The sequence below is a fragment of the Melanerpes formicivorus genome, unplaced genomic scaffold, assembly GCF_026170545.1.
Source record: "Melanerpes formicivorus ecotype bairdi unplaced genomic scaffold, bMelFor1.0.p_v2 SCAF_88, whole genome shotgun sequence".
Taxonomy (NCBI): Eukaryota; Metazoa; Chordata; class Aves; order Piciformes; family Picidae; genus Melanerpes; species Melanerpes formicivorus.
Window position 1 is genome coordinate 2,733,786 of NW_027142440.1, and position 25,212 is coordinate 2,758,997.

The 25,212-nt window shown below is 55.7% G+C and overlaps 1 protein-coding gene across 4 annotated transcripts in view; it reads left to right on the forward strand.

The window, feature by feature from the left end:
- Window positions 1-241: 241 nt before the first annotated feature.
- RFFL (ring finger and FYVE like domain containing E3 ubiquitin protein ligase) overlaps window positions 242-25,212 on the forward strand; it is a 42,303-nt gene continuing 17,332 nt past the window's right edge. Inside the window, exons 1-2 of one of the 4 annotated variants that reach the window (XM_068165396.1) lie at window positions 1,773-1,911; window positions 3,195-3,392. The gene's annotated coding sequence lies outside the window, so the exon portion shown is untranslated. Of the gene's footprint in view, window positions 502-1,772; window positions 1,912-3,194; window positions 3,393-25,212 lie in introns of those variants that run through there. The other 3 variants (XM_068165397.1, XM_068165399.1, XM_068165398.1) reach the window with 3 other exon arrangements.

Genomic DNA, 25,212 nt, shown 5'->3' on the forward strand with positions numbered 1-25,212 from the left:
CTCAGTGTCTGTGGAGGCAGGGTTCCAAAGCTGAACCCAGGATTAAAGGTAGGGGAAGACTTTAAATCCTGACTCAGGCTTGGCATGAGACCAGGCATGCCCCCAGGGTGCATCTTCAGCATGACCCCAGGAAATGACAGCAGAGACTCTTGCACTTAGTCACCAGGGAGCAGTCATGGGATGGTGATTCACATGGGATGGTGATTCACAGGGGACGGTGCCAGTCAGTCGGGAAGTGTCCACGGAAAGGTGACAAGATGTGGGATGTGCTCCTGCAGAGCTACCCAGCACAGGCTTCAGGCATGGCTGTGACCCAGGGGAATTTTCTCTCCTTGGCCATCAGCTGAGGGAGTTTTGTGCCCTCTTGGGAAAGGGCTGGCAGGTCGGAGAGGACGGCGTGACGTGGGCATGGCTCAGCTCCGGGTGGCAGCTCCTCCACCTCCGGGTTCCCTGTGAGGTGATGGTGAGGTCCTGGATTTCTGGCTGCTGCTGTGGCTGCAGGTTGGTGCTCGGTGTGGGTTCAGGGTGTAGGAATCTGTTGCCTGATCTGGAAAAACCAGACTTGTTACTCAGGCTGATTTGCTCTAAATTTGCATAGGGAAATTAGGCTGCAAAGAGTTTCTGACTTAAATAGCCTAATTTAGCCTTGTTTTGTCCATGCTCACACTTGCACTTCTGCAGCTCTGTAAGACAGGGCCTGGTCATGCCAGCAAGCACAGGGACATCCTCTCTCCAGGCTCCTTCTTATGGCCTAAATCAGCTGAAAAACTGCAGGACAGACCTGGGGTGGGGTGGTAAAGCCAGTCCCAGAGCAGAGCACCTCCTGCCTGGAGCAATGGGGAAGCCTTTTGGCACCGAGGGCTCATTTGCCTGTGGTATGTTTGGAACATGTACAGAAGAGTGTATTTATAGGGGGTGTGGGTGTGTGGGTGTGTTGTGTGTGTTACATCTGGGGTGCATGGAGGGTGGCCAGCAGGGCAAGGGAGGATCTTCTGCCCCTCTGCTCTGCCTTAAGGAGGCCACATCAGGAGTGCTGGGTCCAGTTCTGGGCTCCCCAGTCCAGGGGAGGCTGCAGAGCTGCTGAGGGGCCTGGAGCAGCTCTGGCAGGAGCAAAGGCTGAGAGCCCTGGGGCTGAGAGCCTGCAGAAGAGCAGCCCCAGAGGGGAGCTCAGCAATGCTCAGCAAGAGCTAAAGGAGCTGTGGGGGGCAAGAGGCTGGGGCCAGACTCTGCTGAGTGGTGGCCAGGGCCAGGCCAAGGGGCAGCAAGGGGCAGAGAGTGGAGCCCAGGAGGTTGGATGTGAAGAGGAGGAGAAAGTTGTTTGGTGTGAGGGTGCTGGAGGCCTGGAGCAGGCTGCCCAGAGAGGTTGTGGAGTGTCCTTGTGTGGAGAGCTTCCAACCCCCCCTGGGCAGTGTGGTGCTGGGCAGGGTGCTGTGTGTGCCCTGCTGGAGCAGGGGCTTGGCCTGGGTGAGCTCCAGAGGTGCCTTCCAACCCCTCCCTGCTGGGGATTCGAGGGTTCCAGCATGTGTTGCTGCACCTCTGTTCCTGCTTCCCGTGCCGTGCAGCCAACTTCCCGCACACAGCAGAGCCTCCTCACAGACGGGACCCCCAAAGAGCCGCGCTGTCGCGAAGGGGTCTCGAACCTACAGCCCTGGGGCTCCGGCCGGCCGTGCCCTCTCGGCCTGCTGGGGGGCGCCAGTGCAGCGGCCGCGCCGCCGGGGGCGGGCCGCCCGCCGCTGCCTGTCACGCGTCTCTATGGCCGCCGCTCTGGCCGCCCTCTCGGTGGCTGGCGGCCGCAGCCCGGGCAGTTGCCATAGCGCCGCCGCCGCCGCGCCGAGCGGAGGGCTGGGGGCCCAGCCGCAGCCAGGCCCGGCCCCGCTGCTCGCCGCGGGACGGGGCCGCCGGAGGAGGCAGGTGAGGGGGTGGGGGCACCGCCGGTGCCGGGGGGCTGCCGGGCTGGGGGGGGAGGTGTGCGTGTAGGGAGGGCCTTCGGGGAGCTGCTGGGGCTTGGGGGTGTGGGGCAGTGAGGGGCTGCGGGGCAGTGAGGGGCTGCCAGGATAGATGGAGGTAACGGGGGGGGTTGAACACGGGGGAGGTTGAACACGGGGGGGGTTGAACACGGGGGGGGTTGAACACGGGGGTCGGTTGAACACGGGGGGCGGTTGAACACGGGGGGCGGTTGAACACGGGGTCGGTTGAACACGGGGGGGTTTGAACACGGGGTCGGTTGAACACGGGGGGGGTTGAACACGGGGGGGGTTGAACACGGGGGGGGTTGAACACGGGGGTCGGTTGAACACGGGGTCGGTTGAACACGGGGTCGGTTGAACACGGGGGGGGTTGAACACGGGGGGGGTTGAACACGGGGGGGGTTGAACACGGGGGGCGGTTGAACACGGGGGGGGAGTTGAACACGGGGGGGGTTGAACACGGGGGCTGTGCGGCTGCGGAGTGGCCGCTGGGGCTCCTCAAGGGGCTGTGGGCTATGGGAGCCGCTGGGCACAAGGAGTCTGGGTCGGGTGTGGGGCAGGAGGGGGCTGCTAGGACCAGGGGGCCGTGGGGCAGGCAGAATGGGGCCTCTCAGACCGGAGGGGGCAGGGGGACGAGGAGAGGCTGGAAGGGGGCTGCAGGTGCCTGGATTTTCGGTTTGGGCAGATGGAGCGAAGGGAATCCCCCACGGGGAGACCCTGCAGGCGTTCCCCACACGGGTGGGTGAGACTCGGGGGCAGCCTCTCTCCTCTGGGTGAGGAGGTGGCTCAGCAGCTCCTCAGAGCTGCACGCCTGAGGGCAGTCAGGGGGTTAGCAGGCTGTCCTGCTCGAAGTGCTGTGAGAACCGAGGGAGCCTGGAGCGGGGCCAGCCTGCAGCGCAGCGCCTGGCTGGGAGTGCTCTCTCCTGGCGTTTTAGCCTGTCTGAGGCACTAATTCCTTCGGGAGGGGGGCAGTGCACCTGGGCGGGTGATGCTTTCCTTGGGGGCAAAGCTTTCTCGATGAGGAGCTCTGTGCTGCTCCTGCTCGGCGCTGGGGCTTCAAGGTCAGGCAGCAGCTGGGCAAGGCCTTCCCTTGCGCAGGGGCAGGAGTTCAGAAAGCAAAAGTGCTCCAGTGCTCGCAGAACAGCCTGTTCCTGCGGGCTGCTCAAGGTGCTTCCTGCGGGGAGAGCAGCGAGGCCTCGGCAGCTCGGCTCCCTCCTGGCGTTTCAGCGTGTGGCTGCAGGTTAATGAATGTGAAACTGCCCTGAGAGCAGCCCCAGCCCAGCCTGAGCCCTTACAGAGCAGGACCTTGGCGAACCCCCCGAGGCCGAGCGTGCTCGCTGCCATGACTGTGTGACAAATCAGCCGCTGCCGCCGATCCTTTCCAACGCTGCCGGGGCAGCCAGGCCTCCTCAGGTGCTGGAAGAGGTAAGGAGAGCAGGAAAGTGCCCACAGGAATGTTGTAGTGTCGTGGCTCTTGGACTGAGGTGTGCTCAGGGGGACGTTTGAATTTGCTGAGACAGAGAAAGGTTTTCTTTCTGTGGGGTTGGAGCTCACTTCCTCCTCCCTGACGCTTCCGTGGGTAGCACAGGAGGTCTTGCACGTTGCTTGGAGAACTATCTCCTGGTGGTGCAGGGACCTGTGGCGGTTTTCTCCTCTTTCTAAGCAGGCTGTGGGGTTGGTGAAGAGCTGGGTGGAGTTGCAAGAGGCTTTGTTAATTCCTGGTTTCATCAGGATGGGCAGTGACAGGCAGCTTATCAGCTGGCGTGGTTTGTGTTTACGCTCCGGGGGGGGTGGTGTTTCAAAACTGTGAAGCTCATCCTGTGAGATAAATGATCATTAAGGCACATCCATAATGACATGGAACAAACAAGCCACAGGAGTGCTACCACTGGGTTATTTCCATGGGTACCTCCTTCTTCCAGAGCTGAGAAGTGGAGCAGAAGCCACGAGCTTCAAATGTTGTTCCAGGTCCTTGCGTTTCCTTGCCGCCACCCCTCAGACACCATACTCTCCTTAGCACCTCCTGTGTTCACAGCGGTGGGTGGAGGGTCTCCTGCTCACCCTTTGTAAGCACAATGGCTTTTGGTGGAACAATGGGGGCAAATGAAAGAAAGCAATTTGGTTTGGCTGCGGTGGTTTGTTCTGTTAGGGGCAGCTCCCTCTGCCTGTGTGGATCCTGGGGCTGAGCGACCCAGCTCCAGCACTCTGTCTGCACTTGAACTTCCAGTTAAAAGCAGGTTGCCTTGACATTGGTGTTCATGGGTTAATGCTCAATTTGTTTTGTTGAGCTGGACTAGTTTTAAAGCCACCATTTAAGTGTGGTGTTCACTGGTAGGGCAGAAAAGTAGGCTGACTTTGCAGTGAGGCTTTGCCTTTCTCATCAGCAGCTCTGTGTGACAGGGCTCTTGGGAGGCAAAATGAGAGCTGAATGCAGCAGGGGTGCAAAGGAATCATATCTGTGAGTTACACTTAGGGGCTGGTGCTCACTAGTTGAATCTAAGACCCAAATCTATCTGTCTTTTCCTCCAGCACTTCACAGTATCACTAAGGTTGGGAGAGACCTCAAAGGTCATCGAGTCCAACCTGTCACCACAGACCTCATGACTAAACCATGGCACCAAGTTCAAACTTCTCTTTATTGTGGTTGCCTCCAGTATGGTTTTGTGTGGCTGTTTCACTGGGGTTTTTAAACTGTGTCATTTTCACTTGTTGCCCAGCTGTGCACCCTGGGTTGTAGCTGGTGACATCTCAGGGAGATTATGAGCTCTTCTACCAGGCCAGGGCACCATTTAGGTTGAATTGCCAGGGCTATATATAGAAGGGTTATTAAAACTCCTGCTGCTTTAGACTTTGAACCAGCTTTTGCATGGTGGAAGGGTGTAAGCAGATCTCCAGGCTGCCAGCTGCTGTGGTGCTCTGCTGTGTGACTCACCTAGCCCTGGGCTGGCAGGCTGTGTGCCCCAGCCAGTGCTGCAGCTCTGTGTCCTCAGAGCTCACCCTGCTGCCCTCATCTAGTGCCTGATGGTTTCACTGCAGTACATGTGGGGAGAGTTGTGTCTCCTGAGGCTTGGGTCACCTTCCCCCCCCTTGCAGCATGAGTGCATTCTCACACAGAGTGTCTCAGAGCATCTCTTCTCCAAAGCCTGTCCTGAGGGATACCAAGCCTGACCCAGAGACAAGAAATTAGAAGCTGTGTTGAACCAAGTGTTTGGTGCTTAATAAAACACGTTGCAGGCAGAAGGGTGTGAGGAGAAGGCAGTTGTGTGCTTGTGTCCCTTTTCCAGCCACAACTGTGTGTGAACTGCTGCTGACCTCCAGGTGTGGTTAGAGAAATTGAGGGCTCTGTCCTGCTCTGGAGTCTGAGCTCTGGCCACAAGCGTAGCATGGCTCTAAATTACCTGAGTACTGCAGCAGGGGGAGGTGGGCTCAGTGCCTGGGTACTCCTTGGGGCACTGTGGGGGCCACTGCTGTGGTAAGGTCAGGGCTGCCTGTGCTGTGTGCTCTGCATTCAGTGTTGCTGTGGTACAGATGTGTCTCCAGCCCTCCCCTGACTTCCCCAGGGGCAGTGCCAGTGCTGTGTGCTCTGCATTCAGTGTTGCTGTGGTACAGATGTGTCTCCAGCCCTCCCCTGACTTCCCCCGGGGCACTGCCTGTGCTGTGTGCTCTGCATTCAGTGTGTTGCTGTGGTACAGATGTGTCTCCAGCCCTCCCCTGGCTTCCCCATGCAAACCCCAGCCAGCCTCCCGCTCCCCAGAGCAGTTGCAGTCATCAGTACTGTGAGTACCTTGCTGTGTCCCCCCCCATATCAGGCTTGTTTTCCTCTGCTTGCCAGGCACCATCACTGGAGGTGTTCAGGAGGAGACTTGATGGGGTGCTTGGTGCCATGGGTTAGTTGTTTAGGTGGTGTTGGATTGGTTGATGGGGTGGATGTGATGATCTTGAAGGTCTCTTCCAACCTGGTTTATTCTATGTATTACCAGAAGCCAGAAATGAAAACTTCCTCCACCTGGCATGCAGGGAGCAGGACTGGCTGTGCAGGGGCCAGTGAGTGTGAGCTGTGCTCCACACAGGGAAGTGGAAGCTGTGCCACTGCTGAGCTGATGCCAGAGACAGAGCTCAGCTGCTCGCCAGGGCTTCTGACCACCCACCAGGGTCACTTATTCAGCCCTCAAGGAACACTGCAAGGGGGAGAAATTCTGATTTGAAGAAGCTGAGTGTGAGTGGCTGAGCAGGGATTCAGATTGTGTGCCAGTCTCTCCCCTCTTTCTCAGCCAGCTTCCTCAGAACCAGGATGGCTCATTCCAAGCCCTGAGACACCCTTTTGGCTTTTCAGCTCTGTGCTCCCATGAGGGAGCTGCTTTCAGCAGAGTTATTGCATTCTGAGACACTGTTTATTCTTCTCAGTGTCCATAAAATCAGCACTCCCTTCACATGCATTGCTCTCTGAGGTTTTCTCTCTACTCCCAAATATTAATTAGGCTGCTTTCCCTGGTGCCCTCTGGCTCCTCTGCCAAATTGGCCTGCAACAGGAATTTCTCTGCTGTCTTACAGTGGAGACTAAAACATTAATGTCACATCAGCTTCTTTTTCTTTGTTGTTTTGGTATGCCTCCACCTTTCTGGTTTCTCTTCAGAAGGCTGGGGGATATGGTCACACATGTAAGCAGCATATGCTTTGACTCTCTTAGCCTCCACACTGATGGTAAGTGAGGTTTTTTTTTTCACCAGGCAAGTTTAAAATACTCTCTTCTGGGAGCAGGTTGTTGCATGGTAACCTCTGCTGCAGAGGGCTGGTTCCTCTGGGCATTATATATGCTGTAAAATAGAACAGAAGAGAATACACCAGGTTGGAAGAGACTTTCAAGATCATTGCACCCAACCTATCATCCAATACCACCCAACCAACTAACCCATGGCACCAGGCACCTTGTCAAGTCTCCTCCTGAACACCGCCAGTGAGGGTGACTCCACCACCTCCCCAGGCAGCCCATTCCAATGGGCAATCTCTCTCTCTGTGTAAAACTTCCTCCTGACCTCCAGCCTGAACCTCCCCTGGCACAGCCTGAGACTGTGTCCTCTTGTTCTGGTGCTGGTTGCCTGGGAGAAGAGACCAACCTCTGCCTGTCTACAACCTCCCTTCAGGTAGTTGGAGAGAGCAAGAAGGTCTCCCCTGAGTCTCCTCCTCTCCAGGCTAAGCAACCCCAGCTCCCTCAGCCTCTCCTCACAGGGCTGTGTTCCAAACCCTTCACCAACTTTGTTGCCCTTCTATGGACTCGTTCCAGCAAGTCAACCTCCTTCCTAACCTGAGGAGCCCAGAACTGGACACAGGACTCGAGGTGTGGCCTAACCAGTGCAGTGTACAGGGGCAGAATGACCTCCCTGCTCCTGCTGGCCACACTGTTCCTGATGCAGGCCAGGATGCCATTGGCCCTCTTGGCTGCCTGGGCACACTGCAGGCTCATGTTCAGCCTACCATCAACCAGCACCCCCAGGTCCCTCTCTGCCTGGCTGCTCTCAGCCACTCTGACCCCAGCCTGTAGCACTGCCTGGGGTTGTTGTGGCCAATGTGCAGCACCTGGCACTTGGATGTGTTCAATCTCCTGCCCTTGGCCTCTGCCCATCTGTCCAGCCTGTCGAGGTCCCTCTGCAGAGCTCTCCAACCCTCCAGCACATCAACTCCTGCCCCCAGCTTGCTGTCATCTGCAAATTTACTGCTGATGGACTCAATGCCCTCATCCAGATCATCAATAAAGATATTGAACAGGCTGGGGCCCAGCACTGATCCCTGGGGCACACCACTGGTGCCTGGCTGCCAGCTGGCTGTGGCACCATTCACCACCACTCTCTGGGCTCAGCCTCCAGCCAGTTCCTAACCCAATGCAGTGTGCTCCTGTCCAAGCCAGGGGCTGACAGCTTGGCCTGGAGTTTTCTGTGGGGGTTGGTGTCAAAGGCCTTGCTGAGGTCCAGGTAGACCACATCCACAGCCTGCCCTACAGCCACCAGGCAGTCACCTGATCATAGAAGGAGATCCGGTTGGTCAGGCAGGACCTGCCCTTCCTAAATCCATGCTGGCTGGGCCTGATCCCTTGGCCATCCTCTAAGTGCTGTGTGATTGCACTCAGGATGACCTGTTCCATGATCTTGCCTGGCACTGAGGTCAGGCTGACAGGCCTGTAATTCCCTGGCTCATCCAACCGGCCCTTCTTGTGGCTGGGCACAATGTTGGCCAGCTTCCAGTCCTCTGGGACCTCTCCATGGAGCCAGGACTGATGAAAAACGATGGAGAGTGGCTTGGCCAGCTCATCTGCCAGCTCTCTCAGCACCCTAGGATGGATCCCATCTGGTCCCATGGACTTGTGCACTTGGAGAGCTCCAAGCTGCCATGTCACAAGCAGCCTCCTTGGGCTTGTAATGACAAGGAAAAGGGGCAGTGGCTTTGAGCTGGGAGAGAGGAGAATGAGACTGGAGGCTAGGAAGAAACCCTTTCCAATGAGGATGGTGAGACACTGGTGGAAACACACCAGGGAGGTTGTGGATGTCCCCTCCCTGTGGGTGTTCAAGGCCAGGTTGGACAACCTGGTCTAATGGGAGGTGTCCCTGCCCATGGCAGGGGGTTGGAACTGAATGATCTTCAAGGTCCCTTCCAACCCAACCTCTTCTATGAGTCTGTTCTATGAATCGATGCCACTTACTGTCTGCCTGAGCTTACAGTGGCTTGGGTTGCTCCTCAAGGGAGCCAGAAACCAGAATGCTTCATCCCCTCAAAGTCTGGGCTGAAGCTACCTGAGAGCACTTTTGTTTGAGACCTTCTTGCTCTCTACAGCTCCCTGAAGGGAGGTTGTAGCCAGGTGAGTGTTGGTCTCTTCTCCCAGGCAAGCAGCACCAGAACAAGAGGACACAGTCTCAAGCTGTGCCAGGGGAGATTTAGGCTGGAGGTGAGGAGGAAGTTCTTAACTGAGAGAGTTGTTAGCCATTGGAATGTGCTGCCCAGGGAGGTGGTGGAGTCCCTGTGCCTGGAGGTGTTCAAGAGGGGATTGGATGTGGCACTTGGAGCCATGGTTTAGTTAGTCAGGTGGTGTTGGGTGACAGCTTGGACTTGATGATCTCTGAGGTCTTTTCCAACTTTATTGATTCTATGATTCCCCGATGCTGAAGTGCTAGGCTCAGAGGGCAGCTGCTGCTGGCATGGGTGAGTGATTTCCACCTTTCAGGCACCCAGCTGCTTGGAGCTGTCCTCATCACTCAGGGCTCCTTTCTCCAGCCCTGTGTTTCAGGACATGCTTGGTGAGGTGGTGTCATGCACTGCTAAGTTTTCTTCCATGAACGTGTTGGTGGTGCTGAGGACTTTGAGCCACAGTTAGTTGCTTGGCAAAGTGCTGAGCAATGATGTTCTGGGCAGGGAGAGTGGGTGAGCAACCAGCTGTGGTGGTAGAAGGATGAGAGCTGGGCTGGAAACCCAACTGCTGCTGGCTCAGTCAGGAGTCCCTTGTCTGTGGGATGGCCTTTGAGTTTGTTTATCCATCTCTGAAAATGGGGGGGGGTGGGGTGTTGAGTTTCTTTATCAATACATGGATTTAATAATCTGGAGGAGAAACAGGCCCGTGGTTTCTTGGAGAGATTGGAGAAAGGAGAAATTAATCATTAAGAGAAGGGAAACAGCTCTGGGTTTAGGTTAACAGAATAACTCCCTGAATCCTTGACCCTCTTGCTGTGTGTGCCCTGTGTTCTGGGCTAGCAGCGGGGATGGATATACAGTGTCAAGCCTGATGGATGGTTGGAGCTGGTTTTGGGTGGTTGCACAATCGCGGAGCTGGTGCGTGCCCCGCAGGCAAACATAGCTCCCTGTGTGCTGCGCTGCCCGGCGGGGCCGGCCCGCAGCGCCTGCCCGAGCGCCTGCCCCCAGCGCCTGCCCGAGCGCCTGCCCGCAGCGCCTGCCCGAGCGCCTGCCCGAGCGCCTGCCCACAGCGCCTGCCCGAGCGCCTGCCCGCAGCGCCTGCCCGCAGCGCCTGCCCGAGCGCCTGCCCGCTGCGCCTGGCCGCTGCGCCTGCCCGCAGCGCCTGCCCGCTGCGCCTGCCCGAGCGCCTGCCCGCAGCGCCTGCCCGAGCGCCTGCCCGAGCGCCTGGCCGCAGCGCCTGGCCGCAGCGCCTGGCCGAGCGCCTGCCCGAGCGCCTGCCCGCAGCGCCTGCCCGCAGCGCCTGCCCGCAGCGCCTGCCCGAGCGCCTGCCCGCAGCGCCTGCCCGCAGCGCCTGCCCGAGCGCCTGCCCGCAGCGCCTGCCCGCAGCGCCTGCCCGAGCGCCTGCCCGAGCGCCTGCCCGCAGCGCCTGCCCGAGCGCCTGCCCGCAGCGCCTGCCCGCAGCGCCTGCCCGAGCGCCTGCCCGCAGCGCCTGCCCGCAGCGCCTGCCCGAGCGCCTGCCCGAGCGCCGGCCCGCAGCGCCTGCCCGAGCGCCTGCCCGAACGCCTGCCCGAGCGCCTGCCCGAGCGCCTGCCCGAGCGCCGCCCGGCCCGGGGCCGGCAGGCTGGAGGAGCTGGGCAGGGCCTTACTCGGCCTGGATGCCAAAGTACCTTTGTAACCAAAAGGCAGGAGGCGAAGCTGGTGTTGATAGAGCTGATTTGTCATCTTGGAGCTCACAGTGTGGGGTTCTTCTAGGCTTGCTGACATCATCCTTGCCTTGTGTTTCTGGGACTGGGAGGCTTATCACTTGGTTCCTGCTGTACTTTTTCCTTGTTGGCTTAATCAGAGCTGGCCTGTTCTAGTGCATCATCTTGGGCCAGAGGAGTGAGAGCTTGGCTCTTAAGCAGAGAGAGAGCTGATGCAGGTATTACATAATTGGGGTCAGAGTGGCTGAGGGGGTGCTGGTCGATGAACATGAGCCTGCAGTGTGCCCAGGCAGCCAGGAGGGCCAATGGCATCCTGGCCTGCATTAAGAACAGTGTGGCCAGCAGGAGCAGGGAGGACATTCTGCCCCTGTGCACTGCACTGGTTAGGCCACACCTTGAGTCCTGTGTCCAGCTCTGGGCTCCTCAGGTTAGGAAGGAGGTTGACTTGCTGGAACGAGTCCAGAGAAGGGCAACGAAGTTGGTGAGGGGTTTGGAACACAGCCCCATGAGGAGAGGCTGAGGGTAGCCTGGAGAAGAGGAGACTCAGGGGAGACCTTCTTGCTCTCTACAACTACCTGAAGGGAGGTTGTAGACAAGCAGAGGTTGGTCTCTTCTCCCAGGCAACCAGCACCAGAACAAGAGGACACAGTCTCAGGCTGTGCCAGGGGAGGTTCAGGCTGGAGGTCAGGAGGAAGTTTTACACAGAGAGCCCATTGGAATGGGCTGCCTGGCGAGGTGGTGGAATCACCATCCCTGGAGGTGTTCAGGAGGAGACTTGATGGGGTGCTTGGTGCCGTGGGTTAGTTGGTTGGGTGGTGTTGGATGATAGGTTGGATGCGATGATCTTGAAAGTCTCTTCCAACCTGCTTTATTCTATTCTATTCTAAAAGCAAAGCCAAAGCTCTCAGCCTTCTTTCTGACAAACTAAGTGTTCTTTCTGTCCCTCTTGTTATTGATGCCTCTTGTCACTTCATTCTCTGACTTGAAGACAGATCACAGAGGGGTGATCACAGGATGTCGGGGGGGAAGGGACCCAAAGAGATCATCAAGTCCAACCCCCCTGCCAGAGCAGGACCATACAATCTAGCTCAGGTCACAGAGGAACACATCCAGAAAGTCTCCAGAGAAGGAAACTCCACAACCTCTCTGGGCAGCCTGTTCCAGTGCTCTGTGACCCTTACAGTAAAGAAGTTGCCCCTTGTGTTGAGGTGGAACCTCCTGTGCTGCAGCTCACATCCATTGCTCCTTGTCCTATCCCGGGGAGCAAGTGAGCAGAGCCTGTCCCCTCCCTCCTTCCTGACCCCCAGCCCTCAGGTATTTATAAACAGCTATTAGATCCCCTCTCAGTCTTCTTGCAGTGGAAATAACAAAGTCAAGGGTGTCATTCTGAATGAAGACAGACATTCCTGACAGGAACTGAAGTGTGGTGGTTTGGCTGCTGGAGCTTCAGGAGGGAGCTGCAGTGCCTGCAAAACATGGGAGGAGAACGCCGCTGGAATTCAAAGCACCGGCAAGCCACTGTTTGTGTGCAGCTAATCAATGCACTTGAAACCAAAGTACTTCCAGCATTTCTCTTCATCTGCCTTCAGAGACATCTTAACTCTGCAGAGAGCCTCACCTGATGGCCATGGGTGGTGCTGATACCATCTCTGAACCCTTCTGTGGGTGAAACCCTATTTACAGGCTCTCAAAGCGTGCCTCTTACAGCTCATACCTGGCTCTCTTCACACACCATTTCAGTTTGCTCACCTTCTGCTGTCTGAAAGGCCACTTGGGTCACATTTTCTATGTGTCCAATGGCACATGAGGAAGCCTTTTCACTCCCAACCCCAAGCCTGGCTCATGAAAGGCTTCACTTTGTCTCAGTGAGGTAAGATGATCGCTGTTGGAGCGAGTCCTGCCTCTTAGGCAGTGCTTTCCAAGCTCTGTTCTGCTCAAAACCCCAAGTAACTTGGTAAGGCATTGTTATGGAGGCCTGAGCTTGGTTTCCTTTAGTTCTGGATGTGACTCTCAATAATCCAAGCTAAGGCTTTTATTGCCCTGCCTGGAGTAACAGATGCCAGCTTGCAATTAAATCCACCCTACGTGCTTGCGTTGCCTGAAACTTGCCCTAACAAAACAGCTGTGGGGAAAAGGATATAAACTATTCCTGCCTGCTGTCTGCTTGACTGCCCAGCTTTAATCCTTGACTGTGGAGGAAACAGTCTAATAATGTTTACTGAACCTTCTGCACTTGGAGATAAAAATGGAATCTTTACAACATCCATAAAGGATTTGAGATCCCTGAGCCCGGCTGCTTTGCTAACCAGCAGTTCTGACAGCAGGCTGCCTCCTTCAGATGCTGCTCTCATCCACGTTCCCAGCTCCCAGCAAGGCCTGTCTTGAATTTTGTTGGGTAGTTTTGCAAGGGCCACTTCTGCCACTGCCACTCAAAACACTCCACTAAGTTAAAACCAGACTTTGTGGAGCGATGTTTTTGTGCTGCATGCTGCCACAGTTCTCACTGTGGGCTGGTGAAGAGCTGAGCAATCCAACCCTGACAAAGAGAAAAGAAGAGACCAAGAACTGTCTGGGCTTGCATTGTCCTTTGCTCTTGTGTGAAACACAAACTTGGCCTCAAATTCATCTTTTCTTGTCCTTTGAGTGTTTTGTTCTAACTCTGAGTTGCTCAGATGCTCTTGCAAATGTGCAAGCAGGTCACAGAATCCCTGAGCCCCAGCATGAGACTCAGCTCTGTTGATCTGAGGGACACCAAAGGCCTCACTCCTGCCCCAGACATTTTTCTCCTCACTTTCTGTTTCCAAATGGCTTTCAGCTGTTCTTGCAGCCTTGCACAGGAGACTAAGGGACACCAAGAACTCTTGCACAGAATCCCAGAACCACAGCAGGGAGAGGCTGGAAGGGACCTCTGGAGATCACCCAGTCCAACCCCCTGCTCAAACAGGGCAGCCACAGCAGCTTGCCCAGCAGCACAATGCCCAGGGGGGGTTGGAAGCTCTCCACACAAGGACACTCCACAACCTCTCTGGGCAGCCTGCTCCAGGCCTCCAGCACCCTCACACCAAACAACTTTCTCCTCCTCTTCACATCCAACCTCCTGGGCTCCACTCTCTGCCCCTTGCTGCCCCTTGGCCTGGCCCTGGGCACCACTCAACAGAGTCTGGCCCCAGCCTCTTGCCCCCCACAGCTCCTTTAGCTCTTGCTGAGCATTGCTCAGCTGCCCTCTGGGGCTGCTCTGCTCCAGGCTCTCAGCAACTTGTTGTTGCAGGATGTGTGAAGGAAAGCAGAGTGTCTGTGCCCAGCTTCCCTGGCAGTTGGTGTGGTTTTTCTCAGTGCCCCAACTGCAGAATTTACACAATCACACAACTGTCAGGGTTGGAAGGGACCTCAAGGATCAGCCAGTTCTAACTCCCCTGCCATGGGCAGAGGCACTTTCCACTAGTTCAGGCTGCCTAGAGCCACATCCAGCCTGGCCTTAAAATCCTCCAGGGATGAGGCTTTCCCCACCTCCCTGGGCAACCTGTGCCAGTCTCTCACCACCCTCATGGGGAAGAACTTCTTCCTAATGTCTAATCTATCTCTCCCTCCTCTAGCTTTCATCCATCCCCCCCAGTCCTGTCACTCCCTGACACCCTCAAAAGTCCCTCCCCAGCTTTCTTGGAGCCCCCTTCAGAAGGTCTCCTCAGAGCTTTCTCCTCTCCAGACTGAACAACCCCAACTCTCTCAGCCTGTGCTCACAGGAGAGGAGCTCCAATAACAAGAGGGACAGAAAGAACACTTAGTTTGTCAGAAGCTCCTCTGCTCATCCTTGTGGCCCTTCTCTGGACACCTTCCAGAGAAACATCCACATGTTTAGTCTCCTATAAAAATCCTGCCTGTCATTCCACCAAGCAAACAAGCCAGACTGGAAAGAAGTGCTCCAGACTGGAAAGAAGTGCTCCTCCCAGTTACAGAGGGGCAGAGGGGGAATGTGATGATGGCTGTGGCCTGCAAAGGTTGGGAAAACCCAACAAACCCAAGGCAGATTAGAAAAACAAGATGAAGCAGATGGATTGGTTTGTAAACTCCAGAGGCTTCTGGAGCACTGACTCACGGTGTCTGAATGCTTGGCCTTGCCAAAGCTCTGACCTGCAACGTGACCCTGGGCTGCTGCTTGGCCTGGGCCATATATGGGAGATTTCCTCTTCACAACAAAGGTAGAGAGCACAGATGAGGTCCTGAAAAGCTTTTGGAGCCTGTAATCTTCTCAGTGTTTTTCGTGCAGGTAGCATCCAGCAGCGATGTTGTGCTCAGCACTTCCTGGCTTTGAGCCCAGTGCATCACAGCAGTGTTAGGTGAGCTGTGCCTTCAAACAGTGCCCTGCTCTGTCCCTGCTGGCAGTCACACAGCTGCTGCACAGCCTTGCACAGCTTTTCAGTGTTCTGCCACACTCTATGGGTACAGATGTGACAATAAAGGAGAGAGACCCTTTGGTTTTGGGCCATGGCTTCAGTTCCAAGAGAGAAATGCTTCTTGTACGGTTTGTGCTGATAACGGAGGCAAGCTTCTGTGGGAGCTCTTGCAGAATCTCCTAGGGCTGTCACCCTTCCAGAGTGATGTTTGGTTTGTCCCTGTTCCAGTCTGAGCCCAGATTCCACTCTGCACTGTTTTGGTCTTTAATCTTCTGCAGAAATGGAGGCTGGAGGGAGAGGAGAGAGGCATGGCAGCTGGGCAGTGGTGGCAGTGAAGGAACCAGTTTGGAGTCAGCCCTAGAAACAAGAACTGTAGAGATGGTTTGAAATGGACTTCTCACAACATCTCTCCTGGGAATGTTGTGCTGGCAGACACAGGATGCTGAGGGTTGAACTTTTCCTCTGTTTCCAACCTCATATCCAGGGCTGCCTGTAAGTCATTCTGGATGTCAAACCCTTGGGTGCTAAATGGAGATTGGCACCAGAATGAGAGTGAGTATTTATGGAAATGCTTTAAGAGTCCAACTTCAAAGCCTCTCTCAAGCTTTCACCTGCACTCATTTACTGAGGGTGGGGTAGTTCCCCTGATCCACAGAGATGATTTAAGCCACGTTTTAGTCCAGTATCTTTTGTTGCCTCACTAACAAAAGTAGCATTCAGGCTGGTTGCTTTTCAGTGCTGAATCCAGTATCACAGAATCACAGAGCTGTCAGGGTTGGAAGGGACCTCAAGGCTCAGCCAGTTCCAACCCCCCTGCCATGGCCAGGGACACCTCACACTGCAGCAGGTTGCTCACAGCCACCTCCAACCTGGCTGCAAACACCTCCAGGCAGGAGGCTTCCACCACCCCCCTGGGCAACCTGTGCCAGGCTCTCACCACCCTCCTGGGGAACAACTTCTTCCTCACAGCCAAGCTCAATCTCCCCATTTCTAGTTTAGCTCCACCCCCCCCAGTCCTATCCCTCCCTGACAGCCTCAAAAGTCCCTCCACAGCTTTCTTGCAGCCCCCTTCAGATCCTGGAAGGCCACAATTAGGTCTTCTCAGAGCCTTCTCTTCCCCAGCCTGCACAACCCCAACTCCCTCAGTCTGTCCTCACAGCAGAGCAGCTCCAGCCCTCTGCTCCTCCTCGTGGCCTTTCTCTGGACACCTTCCAGCCCCTCCAGATCCTTCCTGGCACAGAGGCTCCAGAACTGGACCCAGAGCTCCAGTTATCCTGGAGCTCTCTCTAGCTGCTGACAACAACCCCCCAAGTATTTGTTCAGCCTGGGAGAGCAGAGCTTCCCACACCTTTTCAGACCGGTGCAGGTCTCCGTGCATCTGCTGAAGGAGGTGATACCCAGCTGGGTTTTGTCCCATTTCAGCTCCCAGTTTGGATTTGAATTCAGATGGATTTGGAACAGGCAGAGCTAAGAAGTGAGCCTGCAGTGTTTGTACTTGTTAGGGTGTGCCTCAATTATAGACATTCAGATCATTCCCCCCCCAGTCTAGCCAAATAAAAAGGATCTTTTAGCAGGGAACAGTTCAATAGGTTAGAGGTTGCCTACCAGCCTGCACAGACCTTTGTTGTGTGCAGCTTTATTGTGTGTGCACTGTTCCCCAGGCTCTAGGTTGATTTTCTACCAACAGCTCCTGAAATGAGGAGGGAGGAAGGGCAGGCTTTGTGTGGAAGGAATGTTCATAGAATGGTAGGGGTTGGAAAGGGCCTCCAGAGATCATGGAGTCCAAGCTCCCTGCCAAAGCAGGATTGCCTAGGGCAGGCCACACAGGAACACATCCAGGTGGGTTTGGAGTCTCTCCAGGGAAGGAGACTCCCCAACCTCTCTGGGCAGCTTGTTCCAGGGCTCCAGCACCCCTCACAGCAAAGAAGTTGTTTCTTCTTCTGTTGAGGTGGAAATGTCAAGGCTATCTTTGGATTTCTGGAGGGGAAAAGAAAAGAAGCAACCACCACCAAACAAATTCAGAAGCTTGCTGTTTCAACCTGGAGCTTGGCATGCAAAATAGTTTGTGGGCTTTCCAACTGGTGGTGCAGCTTCTCAGCAAACACTCTGGGTGCTGGGTGTCTGAGAGCCAGGGGTAGCAGGGAGCCTTTGGAGGGTTAGTGCCAGCTGCAGTCCCAGCTTCAGCCAAGCTCCCTGTGACTGACTGGTACTGTGCTGCCTCCAGCCTGGGCTCAGCTGTTGCATGAGTAACACTGCAAGAGCCAAGACTGTTTCTCTGGCTGTCCCTACGTTGAGAACAGCTGCTCTGGAGCACTTTGGGTCTCTGCATCCATGTGCACCAGGTGGGACATGGCCACAGTGTGTGGTGAGATGCCTCTTGTGTTCTGCATCCCTGCCTCTGCAGCCTGGGGTAAGGGGTTTTGTGAGCCTGAGGAGCTGGGGCTGGGATGATGCCTCCCTCTCTCTCTCTCTCCTCTGTTCAGTTGCTCCATGTGTTTGTGCTTCCTTCCAAAGCTGAGCTGGGGGTGAATGTGTGCTTTACCCAGCTGGAGAGAGATCTCCTCTTGCAGTGAAACAAGAGGTGTAGCTCTCATCGTGGGGGGCAAGGGTTTCAGCAGAGGTAGCTCCATGTCTTTGATCTGAAGCAAGGTTTCCCTCTGGTGATATGATGCAAACACAAGCTGGCATCCTTCCTCCTGCCTCTTGCTGTTGTGGTTTTGGTTTTCTCCAGCTCCCTACATTCCTCCCCCAGCCCCCATTTAGCAGAGGAGTGTCATTAAAGCCATTCAACAGTGCTTGCCTTCTTCCATGGTGAGTGCTGAGGCGACTCAGAGCTGGTCCCTGACGTCCCTGGTCAGCTGTGGAACTGCTCCTGCTTGTTTGTAGTATCTGAAGTCCTTCAGTGCATAGCAGCCTTCTGCAGCGTGGCAGAAACTTCATTTGAGCAACTTTCCATCCTGGGCAATGTACCATTTGCAGTGTGGGGTATTGTATAGGGTTACAAGTAGGGAGACCTCCTGAGAAGCTTATCATGTGGCTTTGGTGACCATTGCTGGGTTTCAGGCAGCCACAGATCCTGCTGACCAGAGAATCTGCATGATTCTGCCTGATTGTCAGGGAAGAGTGGTCTGGGTGGGTTTGGAGTCTGGAGGGTCTGGAGTGAGGACCTCCCTTCAGCAGAGCTGGTTGAGGAAGCCACACAGTTACCTGTGTTGCCAGGTTTTTGTTTAGCAGTCTCTATTCCATTGTAGCAGCTCCCTGCTGCTTGGGAAAGCCAGCTGGCTGAAACCAAGTCCAGGGAAGACTTGTGAGGAGGAGAGTAAAACCAAACCATCCAGAGCACCCCCAGCACTGGGCTGTTTCCCAGCAGTGAAAAGCACCAACTGAACTGGCACATGATGCCTGGGGTCCCTGGGCTGCTCAGTGCTGAGGTTTGACTGCCAGCTCCTGCTGCCACTGTTGTGTGGGACAAAGCATGGAGACACATGGAGACATGGATCAGTGCTGGGCTCCATCCTCTTTAACACCTTCATTGATGATCTGGATGAGGGGATTGAGTCAGTCATCAGCAAATGTGCAGATGACACCAAGCTGGGAGCGGATGTTGGTCAGTTAGAGGGCAGAAGGGCTCTGCAGAGGGACCTTGCCAGGCTGGACAGATGGGCAGAGGCCAACAGGGTGGCATTCAACAAGTCCAGGTGCCAGGGGCTGCACTTTGGCCACAGCAACCCCAGGCAGAGCTACAGGCTGGGGTCAGAGTGGCTGAGAGCAGCAAGGCAGAGAGGGACCTGGGGGTGCTGATTGACAGCAGCTGAACAGGAGCCAGCAGTGTGCCCAGGTGGCCAAGAAGGCCAAGGGCATCCTGGCCTGCAGCAGGAAGAGTGTGGCCAGCAGGAGCAGGGAAGTCCTTGTGCCCTATGCTCAGCACTGCTTAGGCCACACCTTGAGTCCTGTGTCCAGTTCTGGGCTCCTCAGTTTAAGAAGGACATTGAGAGACTTGAAGGTGTCCAGAGAAGGGCAAGAAAGCTGGGGAGGGGTCTGGAGCACAGCCCTGTGAGGAGAGGCTGAGGGAGCTGGGGTTGCTTAGCCTGGAGAAGAGGAGGCTCAGGGGAGACCTTCTTGCTCTCTGCAACTCCCTGAAGGGAGGTTGTAGCCAGGTGGGGGTTGGTCTCTTCTGCCAGGCACCCAGCAGCAGAACAAGAGGACACAGTCTCAAGCTGTGCCAGGGGAGGTTTAGGCTGGAGGTGAGGAGAAAGTTCTTCACAGAGAGAGTCATTGGTCATTGGAATGTGCTGCCCAGGGAGGTGGTGGAGTCCCCATCCCTGGAGGTGTTTAAGAGGGGATTGGATGTGGCACTTGGTGCCATGGTCTAGTCATGAGGTCTGTGGTGACAGCTTGGATTCGATGATCCTCGAGGTCTCTTCCAACCTTGGCGATACTGTGAGACTGTGACATGGGCACTCAGGCAAGGTGCTTGGAGGAGGGAATGCTAACCAACCACAGCCCTCTGGAACCTTAACTTCTCCCCAGTTTGCTTGCTTCTCTTTTTGGCTTGGTCCATGCTGTGGGTGTCAGCTGCCTTCACTCTGTCTCACCCTGAGTGCCATGCTGGAGTGGAGGAGGCCACTGGGGTTTAAACTGCACAACAGGGGGGTGGGGTGGGTGGGAGATAGTCTGGGGGTACTGCACAGTGCTTGGGAAAAAGGACTGGGGCTAGGGAATGGAGATGAACTGAGGGAGAGGAATCATTTCCTCAGCCAGTCCTGTGGTTTCACTGAGCCCTGTTTTGTTTGCTGCTGGAGGAGTGTCACTGACCTGCACAGGAAAAAGGCTCTTGTTGCATGTCCATCTTGGCAGCTGCCTGGAGACCTCATCACAGCTCATCACAAGAAGAACTCCTCATCTAAATATTATCCCCACCCTGTATATAAAGTGCAATTTTGGGTCAAACCAAAACAGTTTGTATTGAAGTGCTCCACAGCCCCAGGTACCCAGCTCCTTTTCAGACAGACCAGGGTTGCCATGTGTTAGAGTCTCCACCAATCACTTGGATTCAGTTGTGCTGCAGGGGAGGGAAAAAGGGACCGGTGGTGGTGAGTTTGCAGCTCAGGTGCCAGGCTGGAGTCCAGTGGGAGGGTGTCTGCTCCTGCCTCTGCAGCTCACCCCCCACCACCACCCCGGTGCAGTGCTGTGGGATTCAAACCCATTTGCTGCACTGCAGCTGCCTAGTTTGGAAGAGGGGCTCCAAGCTCAGACCCTTTGTGCTGGTAACTCCACTGTGGGGATTTGCTGATAGGCAAAGGCACTTTCACTGAAGATCTCCTCCTGCATCTAACAAGCAGAGCATCAGTAAGTGCTGCTGAGGGTAAGCTTGCAAACCGCTTGTGGCAGAGTGTGCTGCTGGCTGCTGATAAAGCTGCCAAACGCTCTCAGGACCCCTGCTGAATGTTTTCTTATCAGGTACTTGAGGACTCTTAATCCTTGATTTTCCTCCCTTTTAAACACGTTTTCCGCGGGCTTACCTTGCAGATGATTTGCTCCTCTGTGAGCCCGGTGCCAGCTCTACAAAGGGGTCTCTGTTTGCGTGGTTTCCTCTGCACCACGTAGCTGGGAAGTTGCCGTGGTCCTCCTCTGGCCCGCCGCGGTAAGGCAGGGCGATGGCGTTCAGCCCTGTGCGGAGCTGCCCTGGCCCCGCTCCAGCTCCTTCCTTCTGCACGCTGCCCAGCGGGCTGTGCTGTTTGCTTGTTTGCTTTCTGCTCCCTGCTGAAGGGATGCAGCTTCCTTCATGGAAGCGCTGGTGTGGAGCCAGGTCCTCTTCCCTCGGGCTGCCGTGCCCCGAGGCGCGGACGTGAGTCCCTCCTCGGGCTGCTGCACCAGCTCCTGCTGCACCTCCTGCCCTCTGAACTGCCTGGCACCCACACGGAGAGGCTTCTGAAGCCATCTCCGAGGTGCAGAAGCACAGATGCAGCCCTGTTAAAGAGGATTTGAAGCTGGATTATCAGAAGGCACAGGCAGAACTACCGGCTGTGTGCTGCCCACGTCCAGTGGGGAAGGTCTAGAGAGTGTGAGGGGCATGGGGTGCAGCATCAGCCTGCCCAGTGGGGAAGGTCTAGAGAGTGTGAAGGGCATGGGGTGCAGCATCAGCCTGTCCAGTGGGGAAGGCCTAGAGAGTGTGAAGGGCATGGGGTGCAGCATCAGCCTGCCCAGTGGGGAAGGTCTAGAGAGTGTGAAGGGCATGGGGTGCAGCATCAGCCTGTCCAGTGGGGAAGGCCTAGAGAGTGTGAAGGGCATGGGGTGCAGCATCAGCCTGCCCAGTGGGGAAGGTCTAGAGAGTGTGAAGGGCATGGGGTGCAGCATCAGCCTGTCCAGTGGGGAAGGCCTAGAGAGTGTGAAGGGCATGGGGTGCAGCATCAGCCTGTCCAGTGGGGAAGGCCTAGAGAATGTGAAGGGCATCAGCCTGCCCAGTGGGGAAGGCCTAGAGAGTGTGAAGGGCATCAGCCTGCCCACTGAAAGCAGCCTGTGGAAGTGAGTGTGCAGACACTGCTGGATGCAGCTGCTTGCCCTGATATGCCCAAGCAGTCCAGGCACCCCTGGATTGCACAGCAGCTTGACCAAGCCTGACACCACTTGAAAGCACCCTGGACACCCAGTTCTGACTGTGCTCCCTGCAGGCTGACCTGGATGCTCTCTCCTCTGCTGTCAGAGCTGTTCTCACCTGAAGAATTTTAGCCTGCCATCCAAGCTGCTGATCAGACTGGTGAGGACTCATGTGCTTGTCTCTGTGAAGATGCCAGGCATTGCAGGATTAGGTGATTAGGATGTGAAATGTCTCTGGAAGCACAGAACAAAATGGGGAAGTCCTCTCCTCTCTCCAGGGCAGAATTTCCCTCTCTCTTCCTCTGGACACTCATGTTTCTGGCTGTGAGACAGTGCTGATACTTTCCTTATTCCTTCAGGGTGTGCCTGCTGTCACCTTGGGCACACCTGAACTTTGCTTTTACCTATCCCTAGGTAAAAATCTTGTGTTCAGATTAGATTTGGGTGCTCTGTGATCAGCCAGGGCTGGTCCCTGCTCCTATTGCTTAAATCCCTGCCTCTGTCCTGCTGAGGCTGACAACCTGCCTCCCCCCAATGGCTAACTCAGGGACTTTTCCACCTGTCCCAGCAGCTGGGTGCTCCCATTTCCCATCAGCTGAGCCTGTGAGCCTGTGAGACAGGCTGATAAAAAGCAGATCTTATGCAGCAATGACATTGCTCAGACTCTTGGCCAGCTCTGGTACCAAGTCAAGGCTGCTTTTTGACCAGGCCAGCTGAGAATTCAGTTTGGAAGTGGTTAGGCTATCAGGGGAATGAATTTCAGCAAGGCTCTTCCTCTCAGCACAGTTGTGCCAATGAGCAGCTGTGCCCAGCTGGTAATGAGGAGCCAGGATGGGTGACTCATTCAGTACTTACAGTGGCAAACCAGCATCCATGAAAGTGGCCCTGGTGAAGCATGCAGCATGGAAGACCAAAGCAAAGGGAAGGATCTGTGCTGGGCTTTAGGCAGGCACCACTATTTGAAAGCCACACTGCCCTGTGCTGGCTTTCTGAGTGGGTATCAGTGACCTTCAGGCTACTTGGCAGAAACTTCTGCTTCTGTGAGCAGTGCTGATCCCAGGCTTGGTGTGTGGCCTTCACACAGAATCAACCAGGCTGGAAGAGACCTCCAAGATCATCAAGTCCAAGCTATCACCAACCCTAACTAATCAACCAGACCATGGCACTAAGTGCCTCATCCAGTCTCTTCTTAAACACCTCCAGGGATGGGGACTCCCCCACCTCCCTGGGCAGCACATCCCAATGGCCAATCTCTCTTGCTGGGAAGCACTTCTTTCTAAGATCAAGCCTAAACTTCCCCCTGGCACAGCTTGAGACTGTGTCCTCTTGTTCTGGTGCTGGTTGCCTGGGAGAAAAGACCAAGCAGCTGCCTGTGACCCAGCAGTGTGCCCAGGCAGCCGAGGGGGCCAGTGGCATCCTGGCCTGGATTGGGGCTGCTGTGTCCAGCAGGAGCAGGGAGGGGATTGTCTCCTTGTACTCAGCTCTGGTGAAGCCACACTTAAGTATGGTGTTTGGTTTGGGGCACCTCACTACAGGAGAGATGTAGAGGTGCTGGAGCCAGTGCAGAGGAGGGCAAGGAAGCTGGGAAGGGTCTGGAGAATAAATCTGATGAAGAGCAACTGAGGGAGCTGGGGATGGTTAGTTTGGAAAAGAAGAGGCTGAGAGGAGACAACTACAGCTACCTGGAGGAGGTTGTGGAGAGGCTGCTGCTGGTCTCTCCTCACAGGTAATTAGTGACAGAACAAGAGGGGATGGCCTCAAGCTGCCCCTGGGTAGGCTTGGACTGCACATTGGGAAGATTTTCCTGTGCAGAGGGAGTGGTCAGGCTTTGGATGTGGTGCTTGGGGCTATGGTTTAGGGGTGACCCTTGCAGAGTAGGGCTCTGGGTTGGACTTGGTGATCCTGAGGGTCTGTTCCAACCTGAAGGTTTGTGTGAGTCTGTATTGCTGTGACTTGCAGTTGCTTCCCTTTTTGGCACCCTTGTGCATTTGTAGCAGCCTCCCTGGTCATTGAGCCTGGTGTTCCAGTGCCTGAAGGAGGAGCAGTACTTGTTGCTGTGGCTTCTTGTGTGGGAGCAAGATCAGCTGCCTGTGGGAGCTGGCTTCTTTTTGATCCCCTAACTCAAATGTGGTGCTGGTGCAACTGTGTTCCAGTCCCCAGACTCCTGGCCAGTCATGAGAAGGAGAAACCAGGCACTGTCCTCGAGAGCTTTGATACATATAACCAACAGCTCAAGGATTGATAAGGAAAATCTCTCCTGTGAGGGTGCCAGAGCTCTGGAGCAGGCTGCCCAGAGAGGTTGTGGAGTCTCCTTGTGTGGAGAGCTTCCAAACCCCCCTGACCTTTGTGCTTCTGGGCAAGCTGCTGGGGGTGCCCCTGCTTTAGGAGGGGGTTGGACTGGATGATCTCCAGAGGTCACTTCCAGCCCCTCCATGCTGGCACTCTGAGGTGTTCCTGTCAGTTGTTCTAGTCTCTTATTGTTTGCACCCTTAGGAGGGTGAAGGGAAATTTGCCTTCCAGCCATACACCAATTTCCTGCACAGCCCAAGTCTTCCCTTTTCCAAACTAACATGTTCATGTGAGTCACAGAATCACAGAGCTGTTGAGGCTGGAATAGACCTCTGAGATCATCAGGTCCAGCCTATGACCCAACACCACTCCGTGGACCAGACCATGGCACTGAGTGCCACATCCAGTCTTGCCTTAAACACCTCCAGAGATGGTGACTCCACCACATCCCTGGGCAGCACATTCCAGTGGCTGATTCCACGAGGAAGTGCTTCCTAACATCCAACCTAACCCTCCCCTGGCACAGCTTCAGGCCATGCCACCTTCTCTTGTCACAAGTTGCCTGGGAGAAGAGCCTGAGCCCCACCTGACTACAGCTTCCCTTCAGGTAGTTGTAGAGTGTGATAAGCTCCCCCCTGAGTCTCCTCTTCTCCAGGCTGAACACCCCCAGCTCCCTCAGCCTCTCTTGATCAGCCCCTTCCCCAGGCTGGCTGCTCTGCTCTTCCTGAAGTGAGGGGCCCAGAGCTGCACACAGCACTCGAGGTGAGGTGCTGAGCACAGGGGCAGAATCCCATCCCTGGTGCTGCTGGCCACACTATTCCTCATCCAGGCCAGGATGCCATTGGCCTTCCATGGCAGCTGGGCACACTGCTGGCTCATGTTCAGCTGTAGTCACCCAGCACTGCCAGGCTGCTGCCAGGTTGCTGCCAGTGTTTACCAAGCCCTGGAACAACAAAGGTCCTTCTGCTGGTGCCTCTAATGGGCTGGGCACTTCCTTTCTGCTTCAGTGTACCTGGGGAGCTCTGTAGGAGCAGAGCAGCTCTTCATCTCCGGGGGTTGCCAGGCTTTCCCTGACTGCTGCCTTCCAGCTCTGCTGCTCAGACCCTGCCACACCTGTCCCACCAACCCAGCCACCAAAGGCTGGCTTGCAGAAACAAGCAGTTTCTGGGTGGTGCTGCCTGCAGTGCCTCTGAGTGGGTAACAGAGCAAACAAGACAACCATTAGGCTGGAGCAGGCTGTGTGGAGATCTCCAGGAAACTGCCACCCTGAATGTTCCCTGTGAAATTCTGCCTGTCCTCTCCCACCCACAGGGCTCATTTCCTCAGCTCTGGAACTGCCTCTGTGCAGAACAGAGGGAGAAGCCCTCTTGA